The sequence below is a fragment of the Neovison vison genome, chromosome 4 (genome assembly GCF_020171115.1).
Source record: "Neovison vison isolate M4711 chromosome 4, ASM_NN_V1, whole genome shotgun sequence".
Lineage (NCBI taxonomy): Eukaryota > Metazoa > Chordata > Mammalia > Carnivora > Mustelidae > Neogale > Neogale vison.
Window position 1 is genome coordinate 144,851,914 of NC_058094.1, and position 13,875 is coordinate 144,865,788.

The 13,875-nt window shown below is 41.0% G+C and overlaps 1 protein-coding gene across 3 annotated transcripts in view; it reads left to right on the forward strand.

The window, feature by feature from the left end:
- Positions 1–13,875, forward strand: part of RELN (reelin) — a 511,932-nt gene that overhangs the window by 213,181 nt on the left and 284,876 nt on the right. The gene's annotated exons all lie outside the window — the stretch shown is intronic.

Below are 13,875 nucleotides of genomic sequence, written 5' to 3' on the forward strand. Positions count from 1 at the left end.
TTCGTTTGTGTCTTCATTGTAGCACTTACTGCTTCACATAGAATTTTCCTCTGAAAAAAAATGAATATTACCCATCAGAGACTAAGCTTCTCAAGTGTAAACTATATGCCTTTAGAGCTCTGTGGTTCCCTGGAACCTGGCATATGACTATTCAAAAAATGCTGATAGACTGAATACAAATTTTTCTCAGCCATTCATCTATTCATTGATTAAGCGTTTGACAATGAATACATTTCAAGCTAGTCTTTTTTTAATGTCATGCCATTTTCACCATCATCAAAGGTCTAATATCCATTTTTATTTACACATCAATATTTTGGGGAAATTTGGTAGCTTAAGAATTACATTTTTGAATTTAAAGGAAATTTCTACAGTCTTATTTCTGTTAAAAAGAATCTAATGGGCCTAGGAAAGAAATGAGGGAAAATTATATTGGTTTTTGAAAGGCCTAAAAAAATATCATTCATTATTGGTAGTAATACATACATCCTCAATATGGCTTTACCTAGGTAATGTGGTACTGGACAGTTATTACTGGTAAACTTCTGATTGCTTACATATATAACTCTTGAATCAGAAAACCTCATTCTAATTATAGTTTCAAATATATTATCAGGGTTCTTGGGTTAAGCAGATTTTTACTGTGACTTTTGTGAATGCAAAACTGTGGTAGCCTTTGTAGTAAGCTCAAGATATCTATCACAACGCAGATCTTTTTCTAGACTGAGAAAGTTCACAGTACTGAAAATATAGAACACTGTATAACACAGTGAACATTAATATTCTGAAAAATGCATAGTGTCAGAAAAAGATGTGTCTAATTTTATTAACATTTAACATTGTTTAAAAGCTGATCTCTTTTAGGCGTTGGATTTTTGAGTCTTTTCTTTCGTAAATGAATTGTTGGAATTGGCTTCACTTAAAATGAAAAGAAAAAGATAAGAAAAACCAGTGGGAAAAAAATTCTCAACCAGTGGGTTAAAAAAAGAAGAAGAAGAAAAAAGCCTTATATAGTCAGATTGCACACGAATGTGATTTACACAATGGTAGATGTGCATATTATTAAAAATACTATTCAGCCCAGGACCAAAGCAAAACACTGAGCTTTCCAACAGCACCTAATCAATTGAAATCATATCAATCCATCCAAGATAGGGTGGAAAGAATACTAACAAGAGTGATGGCTTCCTGCTGTCAAGAATAATAAGGGAAATAATTGGTGCTATAAACCATAGATCTATTTTGGACCTATCTACTTTTAATTAGAACATTAATTATCTCCTTAAATAAAATAACATAAATTTAACGTGTTATAATTTCCTATGCATTGGATGGAGAATATTTCATGCATTTATGAGAGAGGAAAAAATGACAATCAGTATATACCAAAGCATAATGCCTTTCAATTACAACATAGTCAGTAGGTTTGTTGATTTTCATTAAATGAAACAATTTAAACAAAGCAAATTTTGCTTTGTGGAGCTTGGGGACAGCTATTATTATAAGACTGTATTGGTGGCTAAGCATATTGACAAAGTAAAAGGATCAGAAAACATACTAGTCTTGGATGGTCTGTCATCTCGATCCTTTTCCTTAGAAGACATTCGCTGAAGGATTTTATTCTGTAAACGTGTACCTAACACCTCCAACACCCTGTCTTCGCTCACAGTGCTAAATATGACTATAAAAGTAAAGAAAGACCCATTTCTGTTCCCGAGGGGTGGGGTATAAATGGCAGATCAGCTACGTTTGCCAGGGGGCTTTAGGAAAGGCTCCCCAGGGAGCAAGTCCTGAAGGGTCAGCAGCAGTTTAAGAAAAAAAGGAAGGGAATTCCATCTATCTCCTTCCCACTTTTACTGACCCACCTTGGATCAAACCCCATCATCTCCTTGGGGCTTTGCTTCATAGCTGCCTCTTGGAATTTCCGGTCCCCACTTCCCAATACCTTAATCAGGGCTGCAATAATGAGCTTTCTAAGATGGAAACATGATCTATCATGTCCCTTCTGAAAACCCTTCAATATCTCAATTGGAGGCAATAGTTCATCTTCAAGGTAAAAATCTCTACTGCTTATCACAGCATACAAAGAAAATCCCTTACAATGTGGCTTCAGTTTGCCTCCACCACCTCATTACTTTTTTTTTTTTAAAGATTTTATGTATTTATTTGAGAGAGAGAGAGAAAGGGAGGGAGGGAGAGAGAGAAGGAGTGAGAGAGAGAGAGAATCTGAACAGACTCCATGCTGCGTGTGTTGGGTCTCCCAATGCTGGGTCCCCCAATAATGGGTCCGTGATTAAAGGAGCACTACTGATACAAAGCCAAGGTCAAGCAAAGCTTTATTTCACGCCAAGCATCAAGAATCAAACCGACCATCAAACAGACCAGTCAGGGCCACCCCTTACAGAGAGGGCGACCCCTCCCTGCCTCACAGAGTAAATTTTATAGAGCAAAGGCCATGTGGTGGGGCCTGGCCATGCACAGGTGGCCAATGAAATTGTAACACACAGAGAAAACTGCACAGTCATTCTAGGTCACACATAAGTGACCAATTGAATTACAATTTACCCTAGAAGATATTTGAACTAGCTTATCACCTTGGTCAGAATTGGCGACCAAATAGCGGGGTGGGGGGGCACATTTCTTGGTAGCTAGGAAGACAGTATGTGCACTTTACTGATTGGATGTCTCCACCTGACCCGACTCATCCCTGAATTCGGGCTGTTATCTCAACCTGACCTGACCCACCCTTATATTTGGGCTTTGTTACCTGGGACTGGTTTCTCCGACTTGCTTTTAAGTAAGTTCCCCTGTGGGGTAGGGGGTGGGCAGGGTCAATTTAAGTTTTACTGCATAAACAACAAAATGGCCGTTCAACCGGGTGGGGCCTCTCTGGCTGAACAGACCCTTACAGAGTACAGAGCCCGACACAGGGCTCAAACCCATGACCATGAGATCACGACTGAATGGAAACGGAGAATCAGATACTTAACCAACTGAACCACCCAGGTGCCCCTCCCTGCCTCATTTCTTGTCATCCTATTGGTTCTACCTTAAAATTCCCAGAATGCACCTCATTCCATCACCCTCATAGTATTTACACACACTATGCCTCCCGTTTTCTTGGGCTGGACTACCTTTATGTAGCTTGTCTGGGTCACTCAGGCTTTCAGACTCTGCTTGGGTATTGCCTCCTCTTGACAAAAAAACATCTCGGATCTCCCTCAGGCTCCTCCTGAAGCTGATCCTGGAGTCTCATACATGGTTACATAACCCTTGGACCTACCTCTCAAAGCACAATAATACTACAAATGAAAACACTGTCAGCACTGTTAAAAGCCAGACTCTATTCTCCCCATTCATTCTACACACATGGCTTCATTTCATCTTTACAGCAACCTTCTAAGGAAGGAACTTTAAAGATGACGAAACAAAGACACAGTGAGGATAACTTGCTTAAGGTCACACAGCTAGAAATTGGCAGAGCTGGGACGGGAGCTCGGGCAGTTTGGCTAGTAGCCCATGATATTGACCCTCACGTGACACCGCCTTTCCAATGAAGCACTTACTTCAGCATGCACTCATTTAACTTGACAACCATTTAATGCATGTTCTAATAAGAACGTGATCACAGGTACCTCATCTGCCATCGATTACAGGCTCCTTGTGGGCAGGGACTGTGCTTTTTTATTCCCGAATTGCTAAAGCCTCACACAGTGGCTGTATGTACCCAGTAAATGTTTACTGAATGAATGAATGAATGAATGAATGAACAGTTGAATCAAACTGGTCTGATAGATGCAGGAAAGAAGCTACCCGGCAGGTCATTACAGCTAAGCTGGGAAGGTGAGTGGAACAGGTTGTAAAGGGCCCTCTGTTTGCTCAGAGGTTTAAACCCTGTTCTGTGGGCAAGTGGGAAATAGGAGGGTGACATGAGCAGTCTGTGTCTTTGTATGAAAGCTGGGGATGCGGCGTGGGATGGGTTACAGAGATAGGAGTTGGAGGAAGCTAAACACAGTAGTAGGCTGCTGTGTCACCCGGGTGAGAGCTAAATTTTTAAGCTAAATGAAACCATTAGGCATCTGCCTTTGGCTCAAGTCATGATCCCAGGGTCCTAAGATGGAGCGCCACTTCGGGCTCCCTGCTCAGTGGGGATCCTGCTTCTCCCTCTCCATCTGCTGCCCCCGCCCCCGCTTGGGTTCTCTCTCTCTGTGTCAAATAAATAAATAAAATCTTTCCAAAAAATTGCGGTCTTGGAGACTAGAAAGAAGGGGATATGATAAAGGGACTTCGGAGAAGATGTGATCATTGTAGGGAATGAGGGCAGGAAGAGGGTCGGTCCAGAGTGAGTCTCTGGTTTCTGGCTTGGGTGACTCAGTGGCCAGTGATGCCAGGGACTGAGAGAAGAAATGAAGAAACATTATAGGTGTTTGGAAGAGAAAATAAAGGACTGAACTTCAACACGTTGTCCCCGAGGAAGTTGCTTTCCACCCTGCAGGACTCTCCCAAGAAACCTGCTGGGACGAGAGGCTGATCTGAGAACAGTCAGCATGCTGGTTTTTAGGATGGAATGTGCTCATCCAAGGATCTCCTTGGGCGAAGAGAGGAAGGGGTCCAGTGTGGAAGGCCGGTGATGGTATAGGAACAAGAAGAAAAAGGAATTCTGGTGAAGGGACCAGCCTGGGAGACTGGGAGACTCAAGGAAGACATCTCAACATGGTAGAGGTGTTCAACAGGGACAAAGGCTTCTGAAGTAACAAAGAGGTTGATGTCTGAGAAAAGCCTTTAAGATTTTGCAGTTAGAAGGTCATCGGCGATTTGACTATAAACCATCGGCAATGGTTTCAGGAGAGGCTGGACCACCTGAAACTGCCTTTTAGTCTGGAAAGTTCTTGCCCAGGCTTTGGAGACATACAGGCAAGGGAAGAAAGATTACTGTGAATTGAGAAGTAAATGTGAAGCAGTGTTTAAAGTTGAGGCTTTGAAAAAATCGAGGATTAATGGGAAGGTGAGAGATAGGGCAAGTGGAGGGGAAAGCAGACTCAAGGGAAGGGTGAGCACTCTCTCTTTCCCTCTCACACCCCCTGGTAAAACCAGAACATATTTATGACCATCCAGTGCCTTGTAACCAAAGACCACTAGGAGCACTCCTGGAATTGACAGGTTAGGGTTAGTGCTAGTTCCAGGATGGAGAAGGCATGCCATCCAACCATGGGGCATCTGAATAAGAGAATGTTACTGAGGAATAACTATGAGATTAGGGCCTCTATCTGATGACTTTGGCTAGGGTTTGTGGAAGTGAGGCTTTGCCCTATATTGGATGCTCTAACCAGGAATTCTGGTTAGGGATCTCAATAAATCCTATCTGTAGGGAAGGCAGACTGGAGTGAGGATAAGCTGTAATCGGTGAAAAGACAGTACAGTCACCACTGTTCGCCAGGAGAAGGGGACGCTTGGTGAACTGTGAGTTGGACAGTGTTCTGGGTGGGTCTGTGTTCGGGTATAATTATAAAGTGGCCCTGTGTCAGTCTTGACCTATCACGTTCCCAGAGTGGCGTTGTCTGCAGTTGATGTTCTGTGAAATCATTTCTTTTTTTTTTTTTTAAGATTTTATTTTATTTAAGTTTTTTTTTTTTTTAAGATTTTGACATAGCGTAAGCAAGGGGAGCAGCATGTGGAGGGAGGGGGAGAAGCAGGCTCCCCACTGAGCAGAGAGCCCAACAAGGGACTTACTCCCAGGACCCTGGGATCATGACTCGAGCAGGAGGCAGACGCTTCACCAACTGAGCCACCCAGGAGCCCTGTGAAATCATTTCTGCTCATTGGGAGAACAGCGAGACCCAGCTGTGAGCGCCAGACCAGCTCCTGGATGCCAGGGGCTGCTTTTCCTTTCTTGAGGCCCAGGAGAGAGTGTTAGTACACAGTCATTTACTTCTGGATTCAGGCTTTGTCAGGATTTTGGAATGGATCCAAGCTCTGGGTAACCTTATTTTCAGAGCCTGGATACAGAGTACAGGCTCAGTTAATGATTAAGGGGGAGGGATCTTTCTGGAGCAAACTTTTATTCAAGGTCAGTCAGTGTGAAATCAAAAAGTCTGAGCAAATAGATCAGTGTGGTCAGATTGTGGATGTTCAATTTTTTTTCTTGAAACTTAACTATATTTTCTAAAAATTTTTATAGTGAACTTATATTATTTGGGTTATAAGGAAAAAGCAAAAGTTTCTCTCCCCTTCCCCCAAATAACAAATATAGAGTTATACTTAACAAGGAGGAGGGACAATTCTATTGAAGCTGATGGACTTCTGAGAACTGGAGGAAAATTCTAAACCCCAACTCCCATGCCTCTTCCTTTGTGAAGACCTGCCTGACGCTCTTAACGTGATTGGTCTTGGTGATGTCATAATTATTTATTTAACTGTGCATGCCCTCCCATGAAAGCTTTGGAGGGCAAGAACCATGACTTGATTTTTTGTCTTTCTGAACACCCAACAATGCTTGGCATAAAAGCAGACATGTTTGCTGAATGATCACCTTAAACGTCTTGCAGTTGAAAAATCACTGCCGTTCCTGAAAAATCTCCTTTAACCCTGACCTTAAGCCATAGAACACCATGAGTCAGTGTGGCTGTAACAGAAAGAGTGTCCCTAAGGAATGTCCTTTACACTAACCTCAGTTTGAAAAATGTATACATCCCCATTTTCAGAAATCAGAAAAATTATTCACAGATTTTCATCCAAACACTGATGGGTCCCCTCAGTGCTCTTGGAACATACTCCAAGTTCAGAGGTTTCAGGTTTTCACCTTGAGTCATGAACTCCTGAATAATTACAAACACGTCTCTAGCTGAGCTCTGCTGATGGGTCGCGGTGTTTCTGAGGAACCAGAGAGTTCTCATTTCTAGTCTGGGTGGGGGTGGGGAGGTGCTAGATTGTTTTGAAAATGGAAGATGCTTAGGTTCATTCACCAGCAGTAGACAATAAAGAACTGAATTCATTGAGCATTCAGTACTCAACAGGGATTGTGGAATGCCTTCCGTGGCCCCTGCACTGTTCCATGCTAGATCTTGGGACACATCAGTGATGTGAACAAAGGTGCCTGGAGTCTATATTGCAGTGGAGAGGAAACAAAGAATAAATATGAGACATAATACATCATCAGACATGATGCATGTTAGGAGGTGGTAAATGCTATAGGAAAAAACTAAAACTAAAAATGGGGCAGGATAAGATGACACAGGAAAGAGAAGAGGCAGATTACGACTTTAAGGTAGCAACCAAGTCAGGTGGTTTTCACCCAGAAGGTGACAGTAGAGCAAAGGCCAGGTAAGGGAACTAGCCACACAACTATCTGGGGGATTGTCTGAAATGCCGCTAAATGATCTTATCTTTTTTTTTTTAAGATTTATTTATTTATTTTAGAGAGAGAGAAAGAGTGGGGGGTTGGTAGGCAGAGGGAGAGAGAGAGAATCTTAAGCAGACTCCCCACTGAGCAGGAGTCTGAGGTAGGGATCACTCCCAGGACCCTGAGATCATGACCTGAGCTGAAACTAAGAGTCAGCCATTTAACCAACTGAGCCACCCAGTTGCCCCACCACTAAGTGATTTTAAAGACAAACATGGTAGTGTTTTGTGAACTACTGTTAGAGGTGATGAGAGTCATAGGCAACTTCAGAATAGACTGAAAACCTGAAAGAAATTAGGGACAGTCAGTCTTTTATAGGTATTACTATTGAGCAATACAGAAAGAGCTGCAGACTGAGGTCCTATCCCTCAGAATCACCTATCAGGAGTCCTGTCGAAAATGTTGAGATGACGGATGCCTGGGGAGCTCAGTGGGTTACGTGTCTGCCTTCTGCTCAGGTCAGAATCTCAGGGTCTTGGGATTAAGTCCTGTGTCAAGCTTTCTGCTCACTGGGGAGTCTGCCTCTCCCTCTTCCCCTCTCCCCTGCTTATGCTCACCCTCTCTCCATCTGAAATAAATAAAAAATCTTAAAAAATAATAATAAATAGAAAATGTTGAGATGAGTGTGGTTAGTTAATGTATCAGCTGGAGATGAGGGCATATTTGAATTTATGCTCTGACCCTGCACCTCTCAGTTCCTCCTTGTAGATTAGCAACAAAACCAAGCAAGTTAGCTTGACGAATGCTACTCATCTATGGCTGGACTAGAATCCAAACCTCAGGGCTCACCCCCAATGTCGGTTTCATTATACAAAATAGATTCTTAACATTTAAGAAGTAGACATTTAAAACCCTGTGGAACCCCAGCTTCAGTAAATAAGAATCATTGCCATTGCCTCCTTTCCCTGAACACCTAGGAGAGAATATACACTTTGCGAAGCCCATGTAAGACAGAGGTGGTGACTGTGAAGCTGATGTGGGCGTTCTCAACATGGCTGCTGGTCCCGCAGTGTGCACACATCCCAGTGGGGGCTGGGTGGGGGTGGGGCGGTGGGGAATCATGTATATTCACTGGCCTGTGAGCTTCTTGGCATACCCCCTTCAAACACACACGTTGATTATTTAGCAAGGCCAGATGGCAGGCTTAACGGCGGACAGCAGTCATGCCCTGTAGTGCCCCCAAAGGATGCATGCCATTTATAAACGGTGCTGGAACTCTCTGCTCTTGGGTTGATGGAAGTGGTTATAACCAAAGGCAAATGTTTTATGTCAGGGGAAGAGGTCAGGCGTATAGTTGGAGACAAAAACCTTGGCTGCTTTCTGCCATGTTCAGCAGTTGCTCTGCTGTTCATCACTCTGAACAAAGGGGTAGACAGAGGGGCTATACGTTCTAAGGGCTGTTGGACCCTGACGGTGGACAGTGAATTTACTTCATTTGGGAACTGAAATTTTTAAGTTCTTTCTAATGAGGACTAATGAACGTTTATTTGAGCTGTGAGATGGAGGGAGATAAAAAGTTCGGTAAGCGAGTCCATAAAGTGAAAGAGGGATTTAAATTACCTAGATATTTTTCAGCACATTAAGAGTATGTGATGGATATGGTAATTTGCTTGATAGTGGTGATTATTTCACAGTCTATACATATATCACAACATTGATATATGTATAAATATATACAATTTTTATTTGTCAGATACACCTCAATAAAGCTGGAAAAAAAAGAACACCTTTTATAACCAAACATGGTATGAGTTTTTTTTATCAGATCTACCAAAATTCTCCCTTGCCTATTCTTGCTTATTTGGTAACTTATATTACTAAATGTTTTTCCAATACCCTAAACTGCAAATTTTTTTTTAAAGATTTTATTTATTTATTTGACAGAGAGAGATCACAAGTAGGCAGAGAGAGAGAGAGGAGGAAGCAGGCTCCCTGCTGAGCAGAGAGCCCGATGCGGAACTCGATCCCAGGACCCTGAGATCATGACCTCAGCTGAAGGCAGCAGCTTAACCCACTGAGCCACCCAGGCGCCCCAAACTGCAATTTTTATTAATCATACTATGCAAGTCAGAATCAACTAATAGAATTGGGTTCAACCATATTTAATAGTTAAAGTGAAAAATAATGATGCGCTCCATTTGAATTTACCCAGTGTTTAAATTTTTGCTTTTCAAAGGCTTGTTTTGCCCATGGCTATTCTAGAGTTTACATTTCCGTTCTGCAGTTACAGTCACCTTTTCCTGACATCCTGCCTTTGTAATTGACAAATGAAGAGAGCTGAATTAGGAGACTTTGGTAAAACCATGCAGGAAACCTTACTCTGGCTTCAGGGTCTCACAAACTACCAATAGGGGAGGAACTGAAACCCTCCTTGGGGATTCAAGGAGGGAAAAAGTTTTCCTAAGTGATCCTGAGGACAGATAAGATTTAAAGCAACATCAAAGAGCTGACTCATGGGGCCACAGTAAAATTTCTGGCTACTGGCCCTAGGTGCGTCTGACCACTTTTTTAATTTCCTAAAGAATGGTGTTTTGAACTGGTGCTGTTTATCCCAAGATGATTGAACCTAGATTTAAACATCCTTCTTTTCAGTTCTCAGGGTTATATACATTCCCACTTGACAGCTTTATCTAGTCCAAAGTCAAAACACCAGGATTTATGTCCAAGAAGAATTTGACATTGAGTTCTTTTGTATCGAGAGAAGTACACTTTCTACTGAAGTTGCTATATAATCTGCTGGATTCCCCCCTATTCTGAAGGACAAAAAGCCTAGAGGGGAGCAAAGCTGGACTGAACATACCATAAATTACAATTTTATTTTGGATTGCAAGATACTATTTCATGCAACCTATTAATCCAACTGTAATTTTATATTCAAAGGTTCAGTTGTTTAGTGTAATAGTTAATATGGGTTTTCATAATCAGGTTTTTAAGAGTTGGAATTCATTAATATTAATACATACTGTACTGTGTCCCATACTATTCCCAAGAGCCTGGCATAATATTCTGTGCCCAGAGGAACATGGTCAAGTTGCGAGGGTTAAACGCAAGTGATGTGCATTGGATGGTGGTTATCACAGAATACTCACTGAATGTTAACTGTCATTATTAGTACTAGGATATTTATATTTGGATGCCATTTAGGTCCATTTAGGTACCTTAAACTCAATATATTCTAAACTGAACTTGACTTTTCCCCAAATCTGGGGAAGGACTTGCCCTACTCCTGAGCAATGTGTTTAATTTTCACTTTATGAACCCTTCAATTTCTGTAACTTTATAGCCTCTGTAACGTTATAGCAGGACCAAACTTCAGACTTCAGAACATGCACTTTGCTCATCTCACCTGGACTTAGTTTTATTCTGACCCTCATTTGTCATCGTCTTTGTGTTTTCCCCTTTATTAATTTGTTTGATTGGCCTTTTTGGTTTTGTTTTCTTGTGATTTTTACTTTTGGGTGTTTTAAGGTTTTTTTGTTTTTTTGTTTGTTTTGTTTTGTTTGCGAGGGGGTGTGTGTGGGAGGAGTGCTTTTTGGTAAACTGCCTTGTATCTATTTTAGAACAAGGTGAATTTTGCAGTGTATCCTTAGACATATAAAGGAAAGTGAGAAGTAAGGTAATGTGAAGATGATAACAGAGGTTCATGTGACCAAGACAGGAGGGAACAGAGAACATTAAAATTTCCTAACAACAATGTTTTGCTGGTATTATTAGTGCCCAATAATTACTCTCTTGTTGGTGTTATCATTTCCCAATAAACTAACATCTTTGGAGCAGCTGTGTGCCAGACGTGCTAGTCAGGGGATGCAGAGATACACAAGACACATTCTCTAGCCATACAAACTCACAATCTGAGCAGCCCTCATTTCCACTCCAGCCTCTAGGATTGTGAGCTACAGAGGGATTACTTTTCCTCCAAATGGACCCCTTCCCCAACCCATAGGAAGTTAACTCTTCCCTTAGTGTATAGAGCTTCTATGGCAAAGTGCGTCCAACTTTGGGCTTAAGTGGTTACAAGTGTATTTCTCCATCATAAATCAGTCTGGAGTCAGATGAGCCAGGGCTGGTGGAGTGGTTCTGTGATTCCATATCGGGGGCCCAAGCTGGCTGCTCCAGCACTTACCATGTCCTAGAAGGAAGGGTAAATGACCAGGGAAGCATGGCCATTCCTTTAGAGAGCATCACCCATCCCTGAATGAGACCCAGGTCACTTCTGCTCCTCCTTATGATCAGAGCTTAATTCCTTTGTCACAGGACGCTGCAGGGGACAGGGTGGTAGATACCTCTAACTGGGGGCCGCAGTTCATTTAAAACAAAGACAAGGAGAACAGATGTTGGCAGACCTCTGGTAAAGCTCTGCTCACATTAGCAACAAGAATTCTTTTTAGTAGTAGTGGTATTAGTAGTGTAGTAATTGTTATTAATTATATAATGATGGTGATGATCCTAATAATATTCCCTCCTATCTCTGATTATTAGTTAAAAATCATATGCGTTCAGCCTACAGGTCAATTTTTAGCTCTACTTCTTCTCCTCTGCCCCATCCATGAACTTCATCTCCTCAAGTTCTCTAAGGTCTTAAGATGTTTTTTAAAAAAATTATTACACAGTGATTTGAAAAAATTTTAAAAAACTATTTACCAACAATTCAGATGGTAAATTGTTTTGTATTCTGATTTTTCACTTTTATTCATATAGGCAAAGTTTTGAAAAATGTTTGGTTATCTCCCCCAGAAAAGTTCAGGGCATGAGCGTAGCAAGACAAGGAGTCACAAGTGTGAGTATTTAAGATTTCATTATTGACAGCTTGTGGTAGAATAAATCTTACCTGACAGAGTTCTCTGTTCCCCCATTTGCAGATTATAAAGATATATTTTAGTTTTTTCTCCTATTCCATTTATTTTACAATATGACAGATGATAAGTTGTTATGAGACACAAATCAAATTGAGATGGGAAATGGGGGGGAGGGGAAGAGAAAAATACCTCCTAATATTGCTGGTTCTGTGTATAATTTAGCTGTCTTTAAATATTAAGGAATTTTTTATACTGATCATAAGTCTATTCCTGAACACAGAGAGAACTATTTTCACTCTGAATTTATAACATTTTTGGAAGCTTAATTATCATACTTGAAGGTCAAATGGTTCTTTATTGCAATAAAATACAAAAGTAATAAAGAAATTATTCCTGGGGAGATGAAAGTCTAGGTTCATAGCTCATTAAATGGTAACTTCACAGACCGTGTCTAATTTGTCATATTTAGCTTTGGAAATTTCATACATTTGAATTTCAAATTAGGTGAAGAGATACCTGAGGCAAAACTACCTAGGGCCTTTGAATTCTAAAATGATCCGGGAGATATAGTTCCCATAACATAATACCTTTATTTGTAAGAAGTGCCTGTCATATGTATATTGGTTGCCAGACTCCAAGGCTTTTTTTTTTTTTAAGTAATCAATAATATTATCACAAAGCTCATCAACCATTCCCTCAATTTGTTTTTATTTTTATTTTCTATTTTTTTTTTTTTTAGATTTTATTTATTTATTTGAGACAGAGACAGTGAGAGAGAGCATGAGAGGGGAGAAGGTCAGAGGCAGAAGCAGACTCCCTGTAGAGCTGGGAATCTGATGTGGGACTCGATCCCAGGACTCTGGAATCATGACCTGAGCTGAAGGCAGTTGCTTAACCCACTGAGCCACCCAGGCACCCCCTCAATTTGTTTGTGGACAACCCTTTTTTTTTCTTCTCAGCATATTGAAATTTCTATCCTTTGCACTCAATTATTTGTTGAAAGATTGGCAGAAACATATTTTGAAGTAAAATGATTACTTAGAAGTTTCCCTCCAAAATAAGTGAGTTGAAACTTCCACACTTTTGTCCAAAGAACAACCTTTGGATGAATTAAATGTAACCTCATTCTTTGTAATGTGCCTATTCTAGGCTGCTGTGATCTTGTGAAATGCGGTGTTTTCAATTTGGCAAAAGCATAAACGCAGAAATGCTTTTTTAAGAAACCAAGCTTTTCTTTCAGCATGTAATATGTCTCTTAGACAAATTGATGGGAAGAATTTCTGCTTCAATATAATATTGAAAAACCATGTAATGATCCGTGTTTATGATATTTACTTTAGAACACAGGTTCTAAAGAACACAGGTTACAAAGATGTAACCTATGGGAACGTGATTAAGAACAGCATGACTGTGTGGTCACGGATCCAAATGAAATCATAGGAACTATCATGACATTAGACATGTTTACTGCCCTTTAAGTTTATCAAAGTATTCTGATCTTCCATTTCCTCTTTTTTAGAAAGACTTTATTTATTTAACTGTCAGAGAGAGAGAGCACAAGCAGGGAAAGTAGCAGGCAGAAGGAGAAGCAGGCTTGCTGCTGAGCAGGGAGCCTGATGCGGGACTCGATCCCAGGACCCTGAGATCATGACCTGAGTCAAAGGCAGACGCTTAACCGAC